The sequence below is a fragment of the Schistocerca nitens genome, chromosome 8 (assembly GCF_023898315.1).
Source record: "Schistocerca nitens isolate TAMUIC-IGC-003100 chromosome 8, iqSchNite1.1, whole genome shotgun sequence".
Taxonomy (NCBI): Eukaryota; Metazoa; Arthropoda; class Insecta; order Orthoptera; family Acrididae; genus Schistocerca; species Schistocerca nitens.
Window position 1 is genome coordinate 518,955,024 of NC_064621.1, and position 26,368 is coordinate 518,981,391.

At 43.8% G+C, this 26,368-nt stretch overlaps 1 protein-coding gene across 1 annotated transcript in view; it reads right to left on the reverse strand.

Moving 5' to 3' along the window:
- Positions 1–26,368, reverse strand: part of LOC126199649 (myosin light chain kinase, smooth muscle-like) — a 380,890-nt gene that overhangs the window by 144,247 nt on the left and 210,275 nt on the right. The window lies entirely within an intron of this gene.

Sequence of the window (26,368 nt, forward strand, 5' to 3'; positions counted from 1 at the left end):
CTATACTGTGCAGCAGACAAGAAGGAAGCGATGCTAAACAGCGGGTGCATCTGTAAGCACATCTAACAGGACCGAAAGACACTCAATCTCAAGCTTCACAGTGGCACAGCTGCTGGATAAGAATGGTCACTTTGCCTGACGACCAGTTCGTTGCGTTCCGCTGACAACTGCACGTTGGTGGCACCGTTTCCTCTGGTGCCAAGATTAGAAGTAGTGGATCAACGAAGAGTGGGATCGTGTGCTCTTCTCGGATGAGAACAGATGCAGTCTGAGTAGTGTTTTTTGAACATAACTGTTGAACTTGATCGTTTCTACGATCCAGGTACTATGGTTTGGTGAGGCATAAGGTGCATGGACCTACTGACCTCCAAATATGTGAACACGACAGAGTCACAGGTCAACGTTATTGTACATTGTACTTCTTTCCAGAATGCGTCTTTTCAGGGGAACATTCGGTCCTGACTTCATCTTAATGGATGACAATGCTTGACCACAGAGCAGGTAGAGGAGCTATTTGAACAAGAGGATATTCGGCGAACGAACTAGCCTCCCCGTTCCCCCGACTTAAATCCCATCGACCATGTGTGGGATGCGTTGGCGAGACGTTGTGCACCATTCCCACATGCACGAACGGCCAGCCAGCATTCGACAATCGCGCTGGTGGAGGAATGAAACTCCCTACTTCAAGAACTCCTTCCCAGCCTTATGGCCAATATGGGAGTACATTGAAGAGCACTTATTTCCGTCGGCGGGGATCACAAATGCGATTAAGAACCACGTCGAGCTTTATGGAAATGTCCAGGTGACCATTATAAATCGCTGTGGCTACAGTGTAATTCTTGTCTTTGAATAAAAGTGTCGTTTCTGTTCGCCTAGTTGCGTATTTCTTTCAGTTACCGTTTTCACTACACGGTAGCAGTTCTTTCTATGTATGGTCCAAATTTCATCGAGCTATGTTTCTAGTGACGGAACCATCATGCTAAAGCTACTTTCATCCTAAACATTTGCACATCAATGCATTAATTGGGACGGAAGTGGCAACAAAGATAATGTCGGTTTCACATGATGAGTATAAAAATGATGATGATGAAGTTCCATACTCCGTAACAGAGCATAGGGGACGATGCGGGAGATCCGCACCACGGTGGATGAACGATGATGATGAAAACGACACAACAACACCCACTCATCTAGAGGCTGGTGAAAATCCCTGACCCCGCCGGGAATCGAACCCGGGACCCCGTACTCGGGAAACGAGAATGCTACTGCGAGACTACGAGCTGCGAACGAGTATAGTTCCATAAACCACATTTACGCATATTTTCCTCGATGAAAACGGATTAATCCAACAGAACTATCGTGTTGAAACGTTTACTGCAGCAATCTCCCTCGTAAAGGCGGTGATAAACTCTGAAAAACTATATCCCATATAGCCGCAAGGGCTAACAAAAGATAAATTATTATGAGAGTGTTTCTGCTTATTAAATTCAGCTGCTTTATGGTTTAAATTATGTCTGAATAAGATCAGTTATTAAATGTGATTAGAAACCAGTGTGAAAAGATATCAATGATAGGATTCTCTGATGACATTGCTATCCTCAGAGAAACTGCGGAAGAATTGTAGGATCTGTTGAATCGCAGGATCTGTTGAATGTAACGAACTGTCTAAAGTGCACACACTATGGGTTGAGAGTGAGGAGTAGCAGAAATAAGAACAACGATGAATTTAAAATCAAAATTGGGGAACACAAAGCAGACGAAGTAAAGGAATTCTGCTATATTGGAAGCAAAATAACACGTAACAGACGAAGCAAGGAGGACATAAAAAGTAGACCAGCACAACTAAAGCGGAAATTCCTGCAGAAAACAAATCTACTGGTACCAAACATTAGCCAGAAATTTGAAAAACAATTCTAAGACTGTGAATTTCGAAAAATGAAAAAACCGCAGGACACTTGGTTATGAAGCAACTGCCCTGCGTCTATTCATTATTCAAAATGGACTTGTACAGTTGCAGCTGCCCCGTAAGAACAACTCTTTGTACTAAGACTGTACATTTTGTATGCAAGTGAACTATGGACTGTGGGAAAACCAGAAAAAAGAAAAATTGAAGCATTTGAGATGTGTTGCCACAGAATGATACTGAAAATTAGGTGGACTGATAAGAAAAAGAATGAAATTCTCCACAGAATTGACGAAGAGAGAAATATGTGGAAAACACTGACAAGAAGAAGAAGCGACAGAATGATAAGACACTGCTAAGATATTAAGAAATAACTTCCATATTATCTGGGTGCGCTTTCCAGGGTAAATGCTGTAGGGGAAGACAGAGTTTGGAATACATTCAACAAATAATTGAGGGTGTTGGGTGCAGGTGGGACTCTAATATGAAGAGTTTGGTACAGGAGAGGGATTTGTGACGAGCCGCACCAACCAGCCAGCCACAAGACCGGTGACAAAAGAAATCTCAAGTTTTTAAGAAACTGAATTGTTCCCCATTTATTGAACTATTGTCCGATGTTACTGGATTCATGACACTAATGTTTGTTCGTGAGTCATTTATTTTCATTTTAACCATTCAGCAGAAGGTTTTATGTGGGCCATCTCGATAGGACGCTTTGATAAGCCCTGTCCAGATTCTTGGCTGAAGGGCAGAGAGTTGGTGACCACTTTCCACTTATTTCCATTTAGAAAAGATGAAGGCCTAGATGGACCGGCACTCTCTCCCGTACCACATTCTATTTCTTCGACTGATTCTGGTAACTGATACAGGTACTTTGTGTAAACCTTAGGTGCCAGCTATGTTGATATCTGAGGGCTACTGCGATCCGTGGTCTTAATTTCCACAATCAGAATAAACTTTTTTTTTTTGCTCAAGTCTTACTTGACATCTTTACAGGTTTTGTGTTATCATCGCGGTATTTACAAGAGATGATGTCTTCTGTTTAGCGCAAATCTATTGACATAACGCCAAGCATATCTAAATAAGATGCTATCTGTCACGTTTAGCAGTCGTCCAATGTATAGGTCGTTCGATGTAAAAACAGTTAGTTTCTTACTGAGTCCGTGGACAGTATGCAGATTAGTAAATTCAGTACTGTTGTCCTTTATGACAAGGTGACGGCATGACATATAATCCTTCAATCAAACTTTTTTGTTGTGGTTTCGTTTTATTGTATGTCCGTGACATTGCTGTACTGTCTACGTATATCCATATTGGCAAATACCGTATTCTACATGGAACCTTTTTGCTGTTGCAGGCACTAGAGATGCAGTGCTCGATCTAATGAGCAATGATGTGAACCGAAATAAGCCTTAGACTTACTGAATACCAACCCGGCATTCGTCCAAAATAATTCAGCGAAATCGTAGGAAATCTGCCTCAGACTGGGATTTCAATCTTCCAACCGCGTTCCCCCCAAATTCTAATCTTATACAGCGTGGCGCAAAACAGGTGTTAGCAAATTTTTGTCTACTACGACGTAATAAGGGTCGATATATTCTTGTTATGATATTTATGTTATAGCATACAACCTGAAATTTAATACATAAGGCTTCCAAAGTGGTTTACTTACGCATCAATGAGCGTTTAGAGCTTGTAACTGAATTCCGTGATGACTTTCTAAAGAATATGTGTGCATTACGATGTGGTCGTGCTCCATGCTGCATGAACCAGTAGTTTCAGAGCATTTGGCGTCGTCGTGCAGCCTGTATAAATTCATGTTCTAGCACCGGACTGTATCTGACTTCCGTAACGTGCCCCTCAATAAAGATGGATCCAATAATGTATTGTGCACACACTGCGCACCGAATGGTGACCTTTTGTGGATGAAGTGGAGCAGCAGCTTGAACTCGTGGGTTCACAGTACCCCTGTTCCAATGTTAGTGCTTCCATTGTGAAATGCGAACTGAGACATCAGTGAATGAGCTACAGCAAAATACTTTCACAATGAGAATCATTTACGGCATATAATTAAGCCACAGTAGACAAACACTTTCTAACATATATTTAGCATTTATTCAACGAATCATCTCTCTTCCTACTTCAGTACATGCCGTTGCCAACGCTCAAGAGTAGGCTACGTTAATGTAAAAAAAAAAAAAAAAGAAGCTATTTAAGACTGTGTGCTCACATCGTAGACTCGTAGATAAGATCATTGAAGCAAATGCTAGTCTCACTATTAAAATTCCAGTCTTTTTGGAGTCCTGTAGATGGTGTAAAACTGGTATCAGGAGGTGAAGTTGAAAAACCGTGTACCGTAGGTCTCTAGAAGAGCGTAGCGTTCCAAAGGATTGGTTCAAATGGTTCAAATGGCTCTGAGCACTATGGGACTCAACTGCTGTGGTCATGAGTCCCCTAGAACTTAGAACTGCTTAAACCTAACTAACCTAAGGACATCACACACATCCATGCCCGAGGCAGGATTCGAACCTGCGACCGTAGCAGTCGCACGGTTCCGGACTGCGCGCCTAGAACCGCGAGACCACCGCGGCCGGCTCCAAAGGATTGGAAAAGGGCACAGGTCATCCCCGTTTTCAAGAAGGGACGTCGAACAGATGTGCAGAACTATAGACCTATATCTCTAACGTCGATCAGTTGTAGAATTTTGGAACATGTATTACGTTCGAGTATAATGACTTTTCTGGAGACTAGAAATCTACTCTGTAGGAATCAGCATGGGTTTCGAAACAGACGGTCGTGCGAAATCCAGCTCGCGCTATTCGTCCACGAGACTCAGAGGGCCATTGACACCGGTTCACAGGTAGATGCTGTGTTGCTTGACTTCCGCAAGGCGTTCGATACAGTTCCCCACAGTCGTTTAATGAACAAAGTAAGAGCATATGGACTATCAGACCAATTGTGTGATTGGATTGAAGAGTTCCTAGATAACAGAACGCAGCATGTCATTCTCAATGGAGAGAAGTCTTCCGAAGTAAGAGTGATTTCAGGTGTGCCGCAGGGTAGTGTCATAGGACCGTTGCTATTCACAATATACATAAATGATCTTGCGGATGACATCGGAAGTTCACTGAGGCTTTTTGCAGATGATGCTGTGGTGTATCGAGAGGTTGTAACAATGGAAAATTGTACTGAAATGCAGGAGGATCTGCAGCGAATTGACGCATGGTGCAGCGAATGGCAATTGAATCTCAATGTAGACAAGTGTAATGTGCTGCGAATACATAGAAAGATAGATCCCTTATCATTTAGCTACAAAATAGCAGGTCAGCAACTGGAAGCAGTTAATTCCATAAATTATCTGGGAGTACGCATTAGGAGTGATTTAAAATGGAATGATCATATAAAGTTGATCGTCGGTAAAGCAGATGCCAGACTGAGATTCATTGGAAGAATCCTAAGGAAATGCAATCCGAAAACAAAGGAAGTAGGTTACAGTACGCTTGTTCGCCCACTGCTTGAATACTGCTCAGCACTGTGGGATCCGTACCAGATAGGGTTGATAGAAGAGATAGAGAAGATCCAATGGAGAGCAGCGCGCTTCGTTACAGGATCATTTAGTAATCGCGAAAGCGTTACGGAGATGATAGATAAACTCCAGTGGAAGACTCTGCGGGAGAGACGCTCAGTAGCTCGGTACGGGCTTTTGTTAAAGTTTCGAGAACATACCTTCACCGAAGAGTCAAGCAATATATTGCTCCCTCCTACGTATATCTCGCGAAGAGACCATGAGAATAAAATCAGAGAAATTAGAGCCCACACAGAAGCATACCGACAATCCTTCTTTCCACGAACGATACGAGACTGGAATAGAAGGGAGAACCGATAGAGGTACTCAGGGTACCCTCCGCCACGCACCGTCAGGTGGCTTGCGGAGTATGGATGTAGACGTAGATGTAGAATGTAAAAATGTTTACCCTGATCAAAAAAGTTAATTAAGAGCCAGACACCCCTTTAAGATCCAAGCTGTAATTGTTGTGCACAACGGAATGGATAACGCGAAGAATTTAAGGCCCCAGCTATGGACCGTAAAGTGTAGAATTACAAAGGAATAAATTTGAATAAATGAAAATCACCAGTTTGCTTTTGTTCTACAATATTACTTTTATTTTTGTTGACCGGTTTTCGGCTTACAAGGCCGTCTTCGGACATTTACTGAGTATTGGTACCAAAGAAGTTACAATGTATGCAAACAACATTGGAAAAGAAGTAACACGTCTAGACTGAAGCAGAAACACTTAGCAAACAAAGTCCATAAACTCAACCTGCTGGAAGCCCTGGAAATTAACAAACATCTTGCTCACAGTCCAGATCCAATCCTAAATGACCAAACACAGCTCAACATTTCCCCTCTCCTAAACTTTATATAATCGTCTCTGTTGTTCATTACTTCCTGCACTGTTTGTTCCTGCAAATTCCCATTTTCCTGTATTCATTATGTTTTTTTGTTTTATCGAAGTTGGCTATGTATTCCATATAGACTGTAGTTTCAATAGTTGATGCTTTCTTTTAACTGATACTTGTATTAGTGGCCATGTTTAACACCTCTTGTAGTTGTCTCATCAAATATTGTTCGTATTTTACTTTGTTCATTTACTTAATGTAAACTGTTACATAGCCACCGTTTTGAAAGTAATGTTAATGTTAAAATGCAGTACCACCACACTCAGAAAGATCACATTTTACTGTATGTTTCCTCAAACACGTCCATTTTCCAGCATTTATTTATTTCTGTTTATCTTATTGATATTGCGTAAGTTCCTTATGTATCCGGTAGCTACATTGATAATTGTTTCTTCTTTTAATTGGTTTGTGTATCACTCTCCATATTTTATACCTTCTGATGTAGCCTTGTCAAGTACTAATTTTATTTTATTTTATTAGCTTTTTTTACTAACGGAACCTGTTATGTAGGCATGCAGTTCCTATTTTGTGTTCAAGTTTTTGCTGTCTACTCCAGTTTTTATTTGTTTACTGTTCAATTTTTTTACTTTTTCATTGCATTATCACCACTCAGTCAAAGTTATTATTTACTGTATGTTTCTGCTTCAGTCTAGACGTGTTACTTATCTTCCAATGTTGTTTGCAAACATTATAACTTCTTTGGTAACAATACTCAGTAAATGTCTGAAGATGGCCTTGTAAGCCAAAAACCAGTTAACAAAAATAAAAGTAATATTGTAGAACAAAAGGAAACTGGTACTTTTCATTTATTACAATGTTGTTCTACCAAGAACCGACTGAAGATTCTGTTAACAAAATAAATTTGATATAAATGGGCGGTGTTAACAGAAACACACTTTGGATTAAAACATTAATTTATTTAAGTAAAACACACTTTAGACAGCTCTAACTCTGAAAGAATATCAGTTGACTACAACTGTCGTTCAGAAAATTATTCACTAACTTTTATCCAAACGAATACAGTGACTGTTGGCCAGATAGTTATTGAGAAATTCATGCAACTACTAAAGCAATGCTGTATTGCTAATTATGCTCACCATAGTTAATCAGCTTGAGTTGTGCAGAGCCACACCATTGCAGTACAGTACGAGGGTGAAGCCTCTGTTGGCACGAATCCTGGATCCCGCTCATCTGATGATACGAAAGTCAAATGTGCATGGCTCTTTGTCTCTGAACGGATACTACTAATGTGCACATGGCTCCTCATCTTCACACGAACGTTACTGATATGCACCACATGCACACCACACCTTCCCATCTCCCAGCGATCCCCTAGATTTTTAGCTGAACTGTGCAGCCTGGTTTTCCTTCTACAAAAAAGGACAAGCCAAAAAAAAAAAAAAAGAACGCTCAGCCAGCCAATGAAGGGGTCCCTTTATGTATGGAAACCCCACCAACAAAAACGTGCCACTTTTCGATTCGATCTTGTTCTACCAAAAAGCTGCCACTTCTACTCCATTTACGTGATGTCACAAACATTTTTACCAACAGCGCGTTTTCGCCTCCAGCAAGTAGCCTCGCATCAGAGGTCCTTTCAAAACAAAAGGCCCTGCTCAAATCTAGGCTCTTGCTTTTCTGCAGTCCTCGTTTCTTTAGGAAAGTGTAAGATCGTTATCTCCTGAAGCCATTCTTCAGAAAATGGAAAAGTGCCGGCCTTCTACGGACAGTCCCTTCCCTGTAGCCTCAGCCGATCAGTTCGATAGGTGACAGCATCAGGTGGCAGGATTTCCGCAGCCGAGCGTCTTTGCAATTCCGTAAGCCATTCGGTAGCGAGTCGGTACGGCTCTCGAGGAACCGAGGTGGGCTTCTGCTGTGTTGCCGGCTCTCCTCGAGCCAACCAATCAAAGACAACTAACCCCATACACCCGACGACTGCGAACCTGTCATGGCGCGCCTCAGTGTGCACAGCGCCTGCGCCCGAAGCGGCCAGCCGACAAAACTACCAGACACGCTACTTTCATTGTAGTTTTCGAAAAGTGTGTTTACAGTGAATAGTGTTGGTCACATAAGATATCAATGGAAATGATGTATGATCTAGAAGGAAAAAAATAAGCATTGCATTCAATAACTGATAAGAATTTTTCAACTGATTAAATCATTTTTTTTATCTTATGGGACTTAAGTGATAAGGTCATCAGTCCCTAAGCTTAACACTACTTAACATAAATTATGCTAAGGACAAACACACACACCCATGCCCGAGGGAGGACTCGAACCTCTGCTGGGACCAGCTGCACAGTCCATGACTGTAGCGCCTCAGACCGCTCGGCCAATCCCACTTGGCATTTAATCATTTCAGGACTTGCTATACAAATGTACTTTCAGGTGCAAAGGGACAGCTGCAGCTCTTTCATGGGCTCTCATGTATGGCTGCAGTTTCTCAACCATATTACGAGCCACCTCATTGCTCAGTCTGCATTTCACCACAAAGCTGCTGTCTGACATTTCAGGAGGACTCGTCTCGCCTAGCAGACTAAATTGCATGACGCTTCATTTCTTCGAGCTGCCTTGCCTGTCTTCGTCGTTTTCGCCTTCCTCTTAACAGTACCAAGCGCACCATACCCACGTCAATGATTCTCAGCTGAAATACATATAAATGTTTACAATTTCCAAACCTCTGGAAACGCGTGTTTCCGTGCATGCCTAATAACTTTTTGAACTCACTTTCCACTCGGATGTGTCCCAGTAATTCTTCAATAAAACCCAATCACTAAATCCAAAACTAAAAGTCACTAAAATAACGAACTATCTCCGCAATCAAAGCACTAAATGTAAATGTCGTGTGACTAGGGCCTTTCGTCGGGTACACCGTTCGCCGGGTGCAAGTGTTTCGATTTGACGCCACTACGGCGACTTGCTCGGTGATGGGGATGAAATGATGATGATTAGGACAACACAACACCCAATCCCTGAGCGGAGAAAATCTCCGACCCAGCGGGGAATCAAACGTGGGCCCTTAGGATTGACATTATGTCAGACTGACCACTAAGCTACCGGGGGTGGATCAACACCTCACCATCTCTCGGTATAGTAGGCAAACGATTGGTAGGTAGATCGATCGTTAACAGGCGTTAGTAGCATACAGAACAGCAACTTCGGGTACTGAACCGAAAATGACGTCACTGCCTATGCTAACCTATGGAAACGAACGGTATCGGCGATACAGAATAGGGCTACTGGCCGCCACAGACAAAGATGTGTTCCTCTGTGCCTAAGCTCGCTGGTCAATGTTTTTGTGACGCTGCACTCCTCTCCGATGTGCGTCTTTTCAGCAGTGCGTTTAGCCTTGCCATCATTTTTTATGCATCACAGTGCGCCACCCCAATTGAAATGCGCAGGTGGGGGAGCTCTTGGAATGAGAGGATATTCAGTGAATGGTCTGCCCTGCGCAATCTCTCTACTTAAATCCCATCTAGCACATGAAGGATAATCTGGAGAGAAACATTGCGGCACGTCCACATGTATCAACGACCATCCACCAGTTGTCACCTGCACTGGTGCAGGAATGGAACGCCCCACTATAAGAACTGCTTACCAACCTCGTGTCCGGCATCGAAGGATGTTGGTGAGCATGCACTCCCGTCCATGGTGATCACAAACCGTAGTAAGAACCATTCCTGTGTTTTGTAATGTGCGCAATGACTTCAGGGTAATCGTTGCTGTTACAGCGCACACTCCACTACAGAGCGAAAATTTTATTCTGGAAACATCCCCCAGGCTGGGCTAAGCAATGACCCCACAATATTCTTTCGCCAGGAGTGCTAATCTTGCAAGTCTCGCAGGATAGTTTCTGTGAAGTCTGGAAGGTAGGAGACGAGGTACTGGTGGAAGTAAGGGTGTGAGTGCAGGTCGTGAGTCGTTCTTGGGTAATTCGGTCGGACCGCGCGACTGCTGCGGTCGCAGGTTCGAATCCTGCCTCGGGCATGGATGTGTGTGATGTCCTTAGGTTAGTTAGGTTTAAGTTGTTCTAAGTTCTAGGGGACTTATGACCACAGATGTTGAGTCCCATAGTGCTCAGAGCCATTTGAACCATTTGAATTCGGTCGGCACAGCGCTTGCCCGCGAAAGGCAAAGGTCATGAGTTCGAGTCTCGCTCCGGCAAACAGTTTAAATTTGCCAGGTAGTTCCGTATCAGCGCACACTCCGCTGCAAAGTGAAAATTTCATTCTTGTTGTTGTTCTTGTTTTTGTGGTCCTCAGTCTGAAGACTGCTCTGAAACAGCAAGCCACTGCATCTCCTAGTAACTATTGCAACAAACATCCTTCTGAATCTGATTACTGTGTTCATCTCTTGATGTCCCTCTACGATTTTTGCCCCACACTTCCCTCCAATACTAAACCCGGTGATGCCTTGACGTCTCAGAAGTGTCCGATCCCTTCTTTTAGTCAAGTTCTACATCTGCATCTACATTTATACTCCACAAGCCACCCAACGGTGTGTGACGGAGGGCACTTTACGTGCCACTGTCATTACCTTCCTTTCCTGTTCCAGTGGCGTATGGTTCGCGGGAAGAACGACTGCCGGAAAGCCTCCGTGCGCTCGGATCTCTCTAATTTTACATTCGTGATCTCCTCGGGAGGTATAAGTAGGGGGAAGCAATATATTCGATACCTCATCCAGAAAAGCACCCTCTCGAAACCTGGCGAGCAAGCTACACCGCGATGCAGGGCGCCTCTCTTGCAGAGTCTGCCACTCGAGTTTGCTAAACATCTCCGTAATGCTATCACGCTTACCAAATAACCCTGTGACGAAACGCGCCGCTCTTCTTTGGATCTTCTCTATCTCCTCTGTCAACCCGGCCTGGTACGGATCCCACACTGATGAGCAATACTCAAGTATAGGTCGAACGAGTGTTTTGTAAGCCACCTCCTTTGTTGATGGACTACATTTTCTAAGGACTCTCGCAATGAATCTCAACCTGGCACCCGCCTTACCAACAATTAATTTTATACGATCATTCCACTTCAAATCGTTCCGTACGCATACTCCCAGATATTTTACAGAAGTAACTGCTACCAGTGTTTGTTCCGCTATCATATAATCATACAATAAAGGATCCTTCTTTCTATGTATTCGCTCCCTAATTCTATTCAGTATCTCCTCATTAGTTACATGATCTATCCATCTAATCTTCAGCACTGTTCTGCAGCACCACATTTCAAAAGTGTAATTATTGTCTTTGGATGAAAGTGTCATTCCTGTTCCTCTCATAGCGCTTTTCTTTCAGTTACCTTCTGTGCTATACTGTAGCAGTTCTTTCTTTGTATGGTCCGTGTTTTATGGGGCTCTGTTACTTGGCAGTGACAGATCGTGCGAAACTTACTTTCGTTCTTAAGTTTTGCATACCAGTGTATTTTAGTGTTCGTGTGTCTCCTTCCGAGCCTTCAACTATGAGCCGTACCTGAGTGTGGAATGTGCTAGCACAGCATGTGTGAGTGGGCTGTTGTTCCAGGGAGCTCCCGAGCGCCAGTGGCTACGTGCGCCCCGCGGCAGGAGGCGGCCAGAGCTATTTTGGCTGTCGCGGGGCCTACCGCACGCGCCGCGCTCGCCTCCTGCAACGCCCGCAGGGGAAATTTTGCCAGGACGCCGCCAGCCGGCAGGGGTCGCGACCCACTTTGAGCGCGCTCCACTGACTCACCGCCGGAAACGCTTTGTTGATATCCCCGGTGGCGCCACGCTCTTACGGCTGCCATCGTTTCGTAAGGAGGCGCCATCTTATAAGTCCATCCTACACGCCTCTTTCGCTACCTCTTGTAATGTCCCCACAGCAAATACCCTCTACCGCGCACCAATTAATCATTTTGAATCAAACCATACACATTCATTCACTTTGGAAAAGTTATCTGATCTGATTTTCTCGTAATATATGCGGCGACAGCTCGACGACGCCAAAGTATTTTCTAGTGCATTTATTCTTTGAAATAACAGAGATGCATATATGCATTCTCCATGGTTGTTAGAGGGGTAACTAGGACAACTTCTGGAGAATCTGTTGAGGGATTGATGTGCTTCTGAGAGATACATATTCTGCTTTTCTTCTCGCTAAAGCGAGCCAATTATCATTTGTGCCTCTAGCGGTTTGTTTTGAAGAGAAAGAGATTGTAAAAGGAAAATAATTAAGGCGTGGAATCACCGGAGATCTGGACATGTAATGGAGATGGATTTAATACACGATTTACTCCATAAATAAGGTTTGTGACTTTTTTGTTCTGGAGTGAATGAACGAATGAGTTTTTTTCTGAATCATTTGTTGATCACGTGGGCCCTGTAATTAGTGGGGAAGTTTCAGCTGTGTCGAAGAGAGCCTGCAATCACTGAGTGTGTTAAATCGTCCAAAAAGGCTTCGTACACATCTGGAATTCGCAATCTTTCGTAAAAGGAACAAATTGTCCAAACGATTGATTCTCCCGACTGACTGCAGTGTTTAACAGTAATAATAAATGTAAAGATCTCTTACAGCAAGCCAGCCGCTGATTACCAAGACGAAGGCCTCCACCAAAGATTCTATTTGGCTGATTCTTTTTATCACTATATCACGTAATGAAATCTTATATTAAAAACTATACATAGATAAAGGAGAGAAAGAGAGAGAGAGCGAATGAAAATAGAGATAATACTAATAATCCTCCATTAGTCTAATTTTTCGCCTGTCTTATCACGGATCAGCCAAGAACTGGGAGGGCCTTACTTTAATGTATAGACTTATGTGTGAAGCTGAAGGGATCTTAAAGACAACAGATACACGTCTATACAGGCAAGACATTACACAGAGATAGCGGCTAGCTGCATTGATCATCTATTCTTAGATTAAAGAGACGGCAACTTACTATCCGAACATTAAAATGTTAAACTCTACCATTTTTTCCTCATCCCTGCTCTACCGCTTTCCTTGTACCTCGTGACGCTACTGTGCGGAGTTATCATTCCCTCCAAATCCTTCAGGGCCATGCACTCTGCCTCACGTTCTGCATCCATTTAACTTCTCCCCCCCATACGGATTTCTTACCCTCTCATCCAATTCTCACCTCTCCTTGTTCACATCCAACATCTCCAAACAACCTACACGATCCTCAAACTCGAATCCAATAACCTACGTTTAAACTTCCTGACAAAAAAAGGTGAAGCATCTGGAAGACATGATCGGATGACGAACAGACCATCGGCGGGTATCCTGTATAAATGATTAAGATTGGAATTTTCTGTGACAGGTTGGACGCAGAGTGCTGTCTGTGTTTAGTGTTTTTACCTGGCCTTGTAAGATGTGGTTCAAATGGCTCTGAGCACTATGGGACTCAACTGCTGAGGTCATTAGTCCCCTAGAACTTAGAACTAGTTAAACCTAACTAACCTAAGGACATCACAAACATCCATGCCCGAGGCAGGATTCGAACCTGCGACCGTAGCGGTCTTGCGTTTCCAGACTGCAGCGCCTTGTAAGATGTACAGGGAAAGTAAACTGTCTGAGATATCGGAACGAGGTTTCAGGGAAATGGCATCTACTTTGCTGTGTGATAAAGAGACTTAAATATCGTATTGATCGAGATACAGAAGCAATTATGATTTTTTAAAAATGGAATGGTATACTTTTGAACAGCATCCGAAAGCTCTTGAAAAGACAAGTACAGTTATATAACTATTCCTAATATTGACATTGAAACCTTCGAAACAATCCGAGAAATGTACTAAAATTGAAAAGCAGTGTGACCAGAGTCGGCTATTGCGGTGTAAACTTCACCAATCAGACCTCTCGTGCCAGACTACGTCGTTATAAGCAACAACACAGACCTATGCTACTAAGAAAAACCTCATTTCCTGTACGGCATAAATAAAGTTTCAGCTATGATTTTTGTATATAGATCTACGGCATACGCTAGCTTCTGGCGCATCAGATGAAGCTTAGGAACGCTATTTGAAATTGTGCGTAAATTTCCATGGTTTTGAAGAAACAACTGCAGTTTCGCCAGGCAGTTTTCCATTTAAACCCTCCCGGTTGCTGCTTACTTGGCAAAGTCGAAACAGAAACATCGGTCGTTCATACTTCAGAACGATAAGCAGTCCTAGTCACGGAAGAAAATAAACTAGGTTATTGACTTCATTTGATTAAAAAGTAGGTTGCTGCTTACTTGGCAAGGTCGAAACAGAAACATCGGTCGTTCATACTTCAGAACGATAAGCAGTCCTAGTCACGGAAGAAAATAAACTAGGTCATTGACTTCATTTGATTAAAAAGTAATAATACATGACCTCTCTTTGCCTGGAGTCGCCTGAATGAGTCTTAAAACACCTGCTATCAGACAAATGTGTCTCTAGATACTACTCTAAATTGTAATTAGACGGAATACACGTTAAATAAAAATTTTATTTAGAATGACTGACAACACGTCACCCACAAAGTAAATGATGTTCTTTACGAAACGTAGTTTTACACTTTACTTAAGCATGTGCTGAAATTGTTTACCATCGACTGTAAGGTACATTCGAAATCGCAGTTCGAGAGATAGATGGACACTTGAAAGAACACTGGCTGATATCCGTTGAATGCTACGACATTTCGACCTCGCATATCGTATGGCGTAGTTGGGGCTTCGTCATAGGCAACGTCTTTCAGTGCTTCCCATAGACAGAAATTATGAGGAATGAAATCAGGGCACCTGGCGAGCCATTGTACTGAAGCTCTGCGGTGTATCCGACGCTCAGGAAATTTTTTATTCAGTATTTGCGTTCCAATACGGAAACAGTGAGCTTGGCTGCCATCTTGTTGGAACCACGTACACTGTCGCTTATGCTGTGGGGTCTCTTCTAGAAGATCATTATGTTCATAAGAAAGTGTGCGTAAGTACGCCTCTGGGCTGAAATAAGGTCCCACAACGGAATTTTCTATGAAGCCGCACCATATATTTACGCTCCACGGTCATTGGTGTTGTATCTGACGAAGCAAGCGAGTACGTTACGTAAATTTACACTACCGTGTTTCGTAAACGTTGCTTCGCCGGTAAAGAGCACACGTTCGAAAAAAATTGTGTCGTCTTCCAGGCGCTGCTGAACAAATCGACGTAATTCTATATGACGTTCGAAATCAAGTCCTCCGAGTGACTGATGTAGTGATAGGTGATAAGGATGGAATTTATGTCGATAAAAGATGCGAATGATGCTCGTCTGGCTGATCCCTCATTCCTTGGCAAGACGATTGGTTCCAGCGTACCGATTGGTAACTGTCATACTCAGAACAGATTCTTCATGTGCTGTCCGCCCCCGGTAGCTGAATGGTCAGCGCGACAGACTGTCACTCCAAAGGGCCCGGATTCGATTCCCGGCTGGGTCGGAGATTTTCTCCACTCAGGGACTGGGTGTTGTGTTGTCCTAATCATCATCATTTCATCCTCATCGATGCGCAAGTCGCCGAAGTGGCGTCAAATCGAAAGACTTGCACCGGGCGAACGGTCTACCCGACGTCACACGACATTTCATATCATTTCTTCATGTGCTCTGTCAGTCGCAGTCTTCGTCCTTGTCCTCTCTCTGACATTTTACTTGCCTATTCGCACTAGCGACCTCATAATTCGGGCAATTATCTGGTGCAACGCACAGCAACGATCAGGATAGACATTCCTATAATGCCGTACAGTTTCAACAGCATTTCTTTGGCATTCGTCGTATAAAAGTAGCGTGTCTAGCTTCTCCTCGTTGGTGTACATGTCTGCATGCAATGAATTTTGAAGCAGAAATGTCCTGCTGATAAACGACATTGTTTCTGCAAGTTCTGCAGTACGTCCGCCCCGATAGCTGAGTGTTGCCGGCACGGTAGCTCAGAGTGCCCTCTGAAAAAAAAAAAAAAAAAAAAAAAAAAAAAAAAAAGAAAAAAAAAAAAACACAACTGAGTCAGGAAATCAACGATTAACTTGAACGTATGTCTCGTGACGTCCGCCCAGACCAAACGCTTCGAACTACATCGAACAAAGTAAAAAAAAGGAAAAAAGTGGTCAGCGCGGCAGTCTGTCACGCCAAGGTGCCGGGATTCGATTCCCGGCTGGGTCGGAGATTTTCTCCGCTCAGGGACTGCGTGTTGTGTTGTCCTCATTATCATTTCAACCTCATCAGTGGAAGGCAACGGGAAACCACCACTGGAATCACTTCCCTAGACACTCATGCGGTGGACCTCTCTGACGAGGCTTCCCCATGACAAGACCTGCCGTAAGGAAGAACACCAAGTTTTTTTCTGCAGTGCAGACAAGTTAACAGTAGAAAAGTTTGGTAGAACAACGTAGCCTAGCATGAGAGTGTTTTTATAGCAACAGCCTATTCCAGCCACACCTTTCAATTTCAGACTATTTGTCGGATTATTTTTCGAAAAGTTTGGATCTCAAAGTTAACAAGCATTATATCACCGTACTCGTCTTTTCTAGAGCTTTCGGATGCCGTAAAAAACTATATCATTCCATTTTTTAAAATCATATCTACTCTTTGTCACACACCAAAGTACGTGCCCCTTAGCACCTGCCAGCGACGCAGACATGCAACGGACATCCTACATCGTCAATAGTTGAACTTGGGATACAGGGGACATGACAGCATCAAAACTCTTCTGAATATCACCGACCTCTATGGCAAGAAAAGAAGAATGAATTGATTATTGGTGTTAATAACGATCATCCTCCTTTACCTCCTCTGCATTACTGCAGATGACGTCTCACTGAGCACATTTGTTCTGTGCATGCACTACACGTGAGGCGCCTAGTTGTTCTGTTATAGTTCACTAACCTGCTGTCTTCAAGTTGATGTCCCCAGTGCAGAAAACAGCAAGCAGGCCGTAGGTTCTGTATCTTGAGGCTGAAACCGACTTTTAGCGAGGTTCTGTTCTGAAATAATGTACCACTTCATTGGGAAGCCACTCGCGTATTTTAATGTAGCCACACAAGAAGACTACATGATCTTAACACAACACCTTGAGATACAGCAAAGTTCATGATCAAACACAATGTTTACGAAAATGTGTCTTTACACTATTTGTGGCACGCGTCTGTGCCTCATGGCTACCGTAGTGAATCTTCTAACACTGAATACTGGCAACCACATCCTGCGACAGACAACATGTCTGTTCTTCTCGACTGCCTAATCCAGAGTGACGAACAGGAACTTAAATAAAAATTGGAAACACATCCTACGACAGACAACATGTCTGTTCTTCTCGACCGTCTAAGCCAGAGTGACGAACAGCCCGAAACACTTCGCGCGCCATACCAGAAAAGGCGTGACCCGAATGCTTCCGAAGTGCTTCGTCTGCAATTTCGTCAGTCTTTTGTTTTGATTTAAATTGTTTTCAATAATTCTAAAATGACTGACTGATAGTCAGCTGTTGAGAGATATATATATTAAAAAGTGAAGTCATTCCAATGAGTAGTTTAACTAATAATAATAACTGTACTTTAACGTTTTGGCGCCCTTGCTCCGAACACAGCAGCCAATCACACAGCAGTTGATTATGCAGGCGGTCTTTCTCACTGGAATGGTACCGAATCTAACGTCTGTCACAGGTTCCTCACACCACATTTCGTCATCTATATACTTCTTGCATCTCCACTGCTCTGGGAACAGCTTCTTGGAGCGTAATATGATGGCTGACTGTTTTTGTTGTTGTGGTCTTCAGTCTTGAGACTGGTTTGATGCAGCTCTCCATGCTACTCTATCCTGTGCAAGCTTCTTCATCTCCCAGTACGTACTGCAGCCTACATCCTTCTGAATCTGCTTAGTGTATTCATCTCTTGGTCTCCCTCTACGATTTTTACCCTCCACGCTGCCCTCCAATGCTAAATTTGTGATCCCTTGATGCCTCAGAACATGTCCTAACAAGCGGTCCCTTCTTCTTGTCAAGTTGTGCCACAAACTCCTCTTATCCCCAGTTCTATTCAATACCTCCTCATTAGTTATGCGATCTACCCATCTAATCTTCAGCATTCTTCTGTAGCACCACATTTCGAAAGCTTCTATTCTCTTCTTGTCCAAACTATTTATCGTCCATGTTTCACTTCCATACATGGCTACACTCCATGCAAATACTTTCAGAAACGACTTCTGGCTGACTAAGCCAGAAATATTACACCTCAAAATAAGGAAACCTGTGAGATTACTGGTACATAAGAATTTTAATCATAAGAAGAGAGAATGAGTGTGAGGGTAGGGTATCTGACCAAAAGTATTTGGCCGTCCCTATGTAATGGGGAATGACTGCAAGGTGTTACGAGACGCGGAACCGCCAGTATAAAAGAAGGCAGGGAGTACTGTGTTGTCAGGAGGGAAGCAATAACAGCACAATAGCTGGGTCGGGAGAGCTTAGTGACTTCTAACGTGACTAGCCAATTGGATGTCAATTAAGAAACGAACCCATCAGGGACGTTTCAACATTTCTAAAGCAGCCAAAATCGACTGCGGCGATGTGACGCGAAGCAATAACCACATCTAAAGGGAGACTAATCAGACTTCATGTACTGGAAATGGAAATATCGTATGGCGTCAGTGGCCGGGGGTTCCCAGTCGGGAAGTTCGGCCGCCAAGTGGAAGCCTTATTGAGTGCGACGCCACATTGGGAGACTTGCGCGTCGACAATGGGGATGAAATGATGATGCGTAAAGCACAGCATCCAGTCCCTGAGGGGAGAAAATCTCCCGCCCCAGCCGGGAATCGAACCCGGGCACCCGTACGTGGCATTCCAACGCACTGACCGTTGAGCTAATGGGGCGGACACTTCAAGTACTGACAGACAGGGATCGTCGACTATTGCAGAGGGTGCTTGTAAACATATCGCATGAAATCAGCGGAAGGACTCACTTGTGGGTTTCAAAGTGGTACCGGCAGTTCACCTAGCACAATGACTGTGCGTATGGAGCTAATAAGAATGGGGTACAATTGTCGAACAGCTACTCATAAGACACACGTCTCTGTATTCGATGCTAAGCTACGCTTGAGGTTGTTTTAAAATGACGCTAGAAGGCAGTGAATTACTGGAAACAAGTGATTCGAAGTGACGAATCACGCTGTAGCCTGTGGCAAGCCGATGGAAGGGTTTGGGTTTGGCGAATGCCTGGAGAAACTTGCTTGCCGTGACGGGTAGCGCCATTAGTGAAGTGGGGATAGTGTTACGATATGGGGATGTTTTTCGTGGTTAGGATCTAGTCCTCTTATTTCGCTTAAGAAATGTGAGAGAGACGTGGAGGAATTTTACAGCACCGTATACTTCGTACAATAGGGAAAATGATCGGAGGCAGTGACTGCTTGTATTAGCATGATAGCGCACACTGTCGTAAACAAGCATCTGTGAGGCAATGGTTTGTCGACAATAACTTTACTGAGAAATCCGACCTAAACTCAATGGAACACTTTTGGGATGAGTTAGAAGGTCGACTTCGCTCCAGACCAAGCGTCCAACATCACTGCCTTTTCTAGTTTCAGCTCTCGAAAAAGAATGGGTTGTCATTCCTCTACAGATATTCATACTCGTGCATCTCATTGCAAGTGTTCCCAGCCGAATTCAAGCCGTCATAAGGGCGAAAGGTGGACTTACTAGACGTCAGTGTTCATTAGTACGTGACGGGAAACTTTTGATTAGATAGTGTATGCTTCTAGGAAAGAGTGTGGTCGCGGGATGAAAATTTTAGAAAATGGCCTACTATAAACAACAGTATTAACTGAATAATATGTGAGATGATGCGTGATTGTCACAGGAATACGAAACAATATTTTTTTATTTCGTACTATACTGAGCTCGTACGATCTGACCAGTGGGTCGCTGAATTTAACATGTCTTCCTTCACACCTCTTGAAACTTCCCCTTAGAAAAATTATGAATGACTGTGCTGGAAAACCTCTTACGTTATTTGATACAAAGACAGCTGAGTAAAACTCAACGTACTCAAACAGTTTTCTCTTTACTTATTCTGGCAGAGTTTTGAGAGGTTGCTATAAGCGGACGACCTGGACGTGTGTCCGCCAGAAAAAGGAAATTTGTAAAAATGGATGTCATATATACAGGGTGAGTCACCTAACGTTACCGCTGGATATATTTCGTAAACCACATCAAATACTGACGAACCGATTCCACAGACCGAACGTGAGGAGAGGGGCTAGTGTAATTGTTTAATACAAACGATACAAAAATGCACGGAAGTATGTTTTTTAACACAAACCTATGTTTTTTAAATGGAACCACGTTAGTTTTGTTAGCACATCTGAACGTATAAACAAATACGTAATCAGTGCCGTTTGTTGCATTGTAAAATGTTAATTACATCCGGAGTTATTGTAACCAAAAGTTGACGCTTGAAACCTCCGACGTTCAGTTGCGTGTTGTAACAAACAGCTGCAACATACATCGCGTTTCTACAGAATGATCTGCCAACGTTGCTCGGAAATGTCCCACTGGAAACGCGTCGACGTATGTGGTATCAGCATGATGGTGCACCTGCACATTCCGCAATTAACACTAGGCTGACCCTTGACAGGATGTTCGACGGGCGTTTCATAGGACGTGGAGGACGCATAAATTAGCCAGCCCGTTCTCCTGATCTTACACCTCTGGACTTCTTTCTGTGGGGTACGTTAAAGGAGAATGTGTACCGTGATGTGCCTACAACCCCAGAGGATATGAAACAACGTATTGTGGCAGCCTGCGGCGACATTACACCAGATGTACTACGGCGTGTACGACATTCATTACGCCAGAGATTGCAATTGTGTGCAGCAAATGATGGGCACCACATTGAACATCTATTGGCCTGACATGTCGGGACACACTCTATTCCACTCTGTAATTGAAAACAGAAACCACGTGTGTACGTGTACCTCACCCCTCATGGTAATGTACATGTGCGTCAGTGAAAAAGACCAATAAAAAGGTGTTAGCATGTGGACGTAATGTGCTGTTCCAGTCTCTTCTGTACCTAAGGTCCATCATCCATCACCGTTCCCTTTGGATCCCTACGTAATTCGGTGCTTTCCGATACACACGATCGAACAGCGGAGGAGTGGTACTCAAGCGTCAACTTTAGGTTACAATATCTCCGGATGTAATTAACATTTTACAATGCAACGAACGGCACTGATTACATATTTGTTTATATGTTCAGATGTGCTAATAAAACTAACGGGGTTCCATTTAAAAAAACGTAGGTTTGTGTTAAAAAACATACTTCCGTGCATTTTTTTTATGGTTTGTATTAACCAATTACACTAGCCCCTCTCCTCACGTTCGGTCTGTGGAATCGATTCGTCAGTATTTGATGTGGTTTACGAAATATATCCAGCGGTAATGTTAGGTGACTCACCCTATATATATATATATATATATATATATATATATATATATATATATATATATATATATATATATATATATATATATATATATTGACGAATCGATTCCACAGACCGAACGTGAGGAGAGGGGCTAGTGTAATTGGTTAATACAAACCATAAAAAAATGCACGGAAGTATGTTTTTTAACACTAACCTATGTTATATATATATAATGACTTTTGAACACTGTTAAGGTAAATATATTGTTTGTTCTCTATCAAAATCTTTCATTTGCTAACCATGCCTATCAGTAATTAGTGCCTTCAGTAGCTAGAATCTTTTATTTAGATGGCAGTATTGGCGCTCGCTGTATTGCAGTAGTTCGAATAACAAAGATTTTTGTGAGGCAAGTGATTCATGAAAGGTACAGGTTATTGTTAGTCAGGTCCATTCTTTTGTTGGGATTATTGAAAGTCAGATTGCGTTCCGCTAAAAATATTGTGTGTCATCAGAATAAGTAAAGAGAAAACTGTTTGAGTACGTTGAGTTTTACTCAGCTGTCTTTGTATCAAATAACGTAAGAGGTTTTCCAGCACAGTCATTCATAATTTTTCTAAGGGGAAGTTTCACTCTTTGGTGCTTGCCGCAAAAACTGCACCTGTTCTCTAGAATAGGACTATTACATTCTTGTATTTTACACGTCCGTCCTATTTTATATCGATTGGAAGTATTCAGTGCCTCGTAGTTTTTAAAAGTTTGGCTTATGTTCGAGAAATTTACTGTTAATTATGTAGTGTCAGGTAGAGCATTCAATATGGTGAACAGTAAAGACACACATCAGCCAGCGTTACTTAATCATTCTCCATGAAAGTGAGCGTTTAGTGGCAATGGATTTCTTCCATATTCGTGCAGACTATCTGTAAGAGTAGCCTGTGCGGCACAGATGAAAGTAAATTTGCTAATTCGCGGAAATATATATTTCTCTTTTTCTAATATTCGGATGGTATGGAAGATAACGGAGATATTGACATGTATGTTGTCAGGTATCTTCGAGATAAGTTAGTACGACACTTACGAAGAAATAAAGTTTGATACGCAATTCATTTTCTAACGTAATCTACGTTATTACTGTCAAACCAATAACGTGACACGTAGCTCGTATCCGTCACAATACTTGTATCGCGAAAAAAGCACGTTGGTTTCGAGAGTAATGATCATAGCTTGAACACTGCGAATTTAGCAAAGATTCTCTCGTCTGAATTCGAAATGGCAGTACCTTAGCAGAGCTTTCCGTGCTCGTATCTATGAAAACCTATTTTTGGCAGCTATCCTAAAGAATCCCAAGTTTAAAAGCAAACAACCTACTGTCATAGCCGACTTGCCCTTCTTTACAAATATCGTATATACACAGAGTTAACATGTCATGAGATAGCGATATGCACATACACTCCTGGAAATGGAAAAAAGAACACATTGACACCGGTGTGTCAGACCCACCATACTTGCTCCGGACACTGCGAGAGGGCTGTACAAGCAATGATCACACGCACGGCACAGCGGACACACCAGGAACCGCGGTGTTGGCCGTCGAATGGCGCTAGCTGCGCAGCATTTGTGCACCGCCGCCGTCAGTGTCAGCCAGTTTGCCGTGGCATACGGATCTCCATCGCAGTCTTTAACACTGGTAGCATGCCGCGACAGCGTGGACGTGAACCGTATGTGCAGTTGACGGACTTTGAGCGAGGGCGTATAGTGGGCATGCGGGAGGCCGGGTGGACGTACCGCCGAATTGCTCAACACGTGGGGCGTGAGGTCTCCACAGTACATCGATGTTGTCGCCAGTGGTCGGCGGAAGGTGCACGTGCCCGTCGACCTGGGACCGGACCGCAGCGACGCACGGATGCACGCCAAGACCGTAGGATCCTACGCAGTGCCGTAGGGGACCGCACCGTCACTTCCCAGCAAATTAGGGACACTGTTGCTCCTGGGGTATCGGCGAGGACCATTCGCAACCGTCTCCATGAAGCTGGGCTACGGTCCCGCACACCGTTAGGCCGTCTTCCGCTCACGCCCCAACATCGTGCAGCCCGCCTCCAGTGGTGTCGCGACAGGCGTGAATGGAGGGACGAATGGAGACGTGTCGTCTTCAGCGATGAGAGTCGCTTCTGCCTTGGTGCCAATGATGGTCGTATGCGTGTTTGGCGCCGTGCAGGTGAGCGCCACAATCAGGACTGCATACGACCGAGGCACACAGGGCCAACACCCGGCATCATGGTGTGGGGAGCGATCTCCTACACTGGCCGTACACCACTGGTGATCGTCGAGGGGACACTGAATAGTGCACGGTACATCCAAACCGTCATCGAACCCATCGTTCTACCATTCCTAGACCGGCAAGGGAACTTGCTGTTCCAACAGGACAATGCACGTCCGCATGTATCCCCGTGCCACCCAACGTGCTCTAGAAGGTGTAAGTCAACTACCCTGGCCAGCAAGATCTCCGGATCTGTCCCCCATTGAGCATGTTTGGGACTGGATGAAGCGTCGTCTCACGCGGTCTGCACGTCCAGCACGAACGCTGGTCCAACTGAGGCGCCAGGTGGAAATGGCATGGCAAGCCGTTCCACAGGACTACATCCAGCATCTCTACGATCGTCTCCATGGGAGAATAGCAGCCTGCATTGCTGCGAAAGGTGGATATACACTGTACTAGTGCCGACATTGTGCATGCTCTGTTGCCTGTGTCTATGTGCCTGTGGTTCTGTCAGTGTGATCATGTGATGTATCTGACCCCAGGAATGTGTCAATAAAGTTTCCCCTTCCTGGGACAATGAATTCACGGTGTTCTTATTTCAATTTCCAGGAGTGTATAAAGATGAGGGTAGTATCGTGTACACAAAGTATAAAATGGCAGTTCATTAGCGGAGCTGTCATTTGTAGTCAGATGATTCATCTGAAAAGACTTCCGGCGTGATTATGGCCGCAAAACGGGAATTAATAGATTTTGAATGCGGAATGGTAGTTGGAGCTAGACCCTTGGGACATTCCATTTCGGAAATCGTTTGGAAATTCAGTATTCCGAGATCCACAGTGTCAAGAATATGACGAGAATATAAAATTTCAGGCATTACCTCTCACCACGGGCAACGCAGTGGCCGAAGGCTTTCACTTAACGACCGACAGCAACGGCGTTAGCGTAGAAATGTCACTGATAACAGGGAAGCAACCCTGTGTGGAATAACCACAGAAATCAATGTGAGACGTACGACGAACGTATCCGTTACGACAGTGCGGCGAAATTTGGCGTTAATGGGCTATGGCGGCAAACGAACGACGCGAGTGCCTTTGCTAATAGGATGACGTCGCATGCAGCGCCTCTTCTGGGCTATTGACCTTATCGGTTGGACCCTAGACGACAGCAAAACCGTGACCTGGTTAAATCAATCTCAATTTCAGTTGGTAAGAGTTGATTGTAGGGTTCGAGTGTGGCGCAGACCTCACGAAGCCTCGGACCCAAGTTGCCAACAAGGCACTGTGCACGCTGGTGGTGGCTCCACAATGGTGTGGGATGTGATTACGTGGAATGGACCGGGCCCTCTGGTCAAACTGAGCCGACCATTGACTGGACAGGTTATCAGTTTGACAGTAATAACGTAGAGTACGTTAGAAAATGAATCGCGCATCAAGCTTTATTTCTTTGTAACCATTTGCTGTTATTCATGGACTTCATATTCCCAAACAAAAATGGGATTTTTGTGGATGATAAAATGTCGTATCACCATGCCACAACTGTTCGCGATTGGGTTGAAGAACATTCTGGAGAATTCGAGTGAATGATTTGACCATGCAGATCTCCCGAAATGAGTTCCATCGACTATTTATGCGAGATAATCGAGAGGCCAGTTCGAGCCGAAAATCCTGCACCAGCAACTCTTTCTCAATTCTGGACGGCTATAAAGACAGAATGGCTCAATATTTCTGCAGGGGACTTCCAACAACTCGTGGAGTCCATGCCATGTCGAGATGCTGCACTACCCCTGGCAAAAGGATGTCCGACACTATATTAGGAGTTACGCCGTGACTTTTGTTACTTCAGTGTATGTCAGTTTCTTCATTGTCTCCCATTTCATCCAAATTACACAAAACCGTAGTTAACTCTAATCTTGGCTTTGCAACAAATTTTTGTCACCTGAGTTGTGTAAGCAAGGAAAGATTAGGAAGTGACGATGGTTTCTGATCATTACCGTGCTTACCGTTGCACATCCTCTCGCAGTGTCATATGGAGTGAAGGAATATGACACTGTTGATGGCGATGCGTCTGTCGGATGGGCACGTTAAAATCGGCGGCTACGTTGTTACACTACTGGCCATTAAAATTGCTACACCAAGAAGAAATGCAGATGATAAACGGGTACTCATTGGACAAATATATTATACTAGAACTGACATGTGATTACATTTTCACGCAATTTGGGTGCATAGATCCTGAGAAATCAGTACCCGCGACTGCTACGGTCGCAGGTTCGAATCCTGCCTCGGGCATGGATGTGTGTGATGTCCTTAGGTTAGTTAGGTTTAAATAGTTCTAAGTTCTAGGGGACTGATGACCACAGATATTAAGTCCCATAGTGCTCAGAGCCATTTGAACCAAATCAGTAC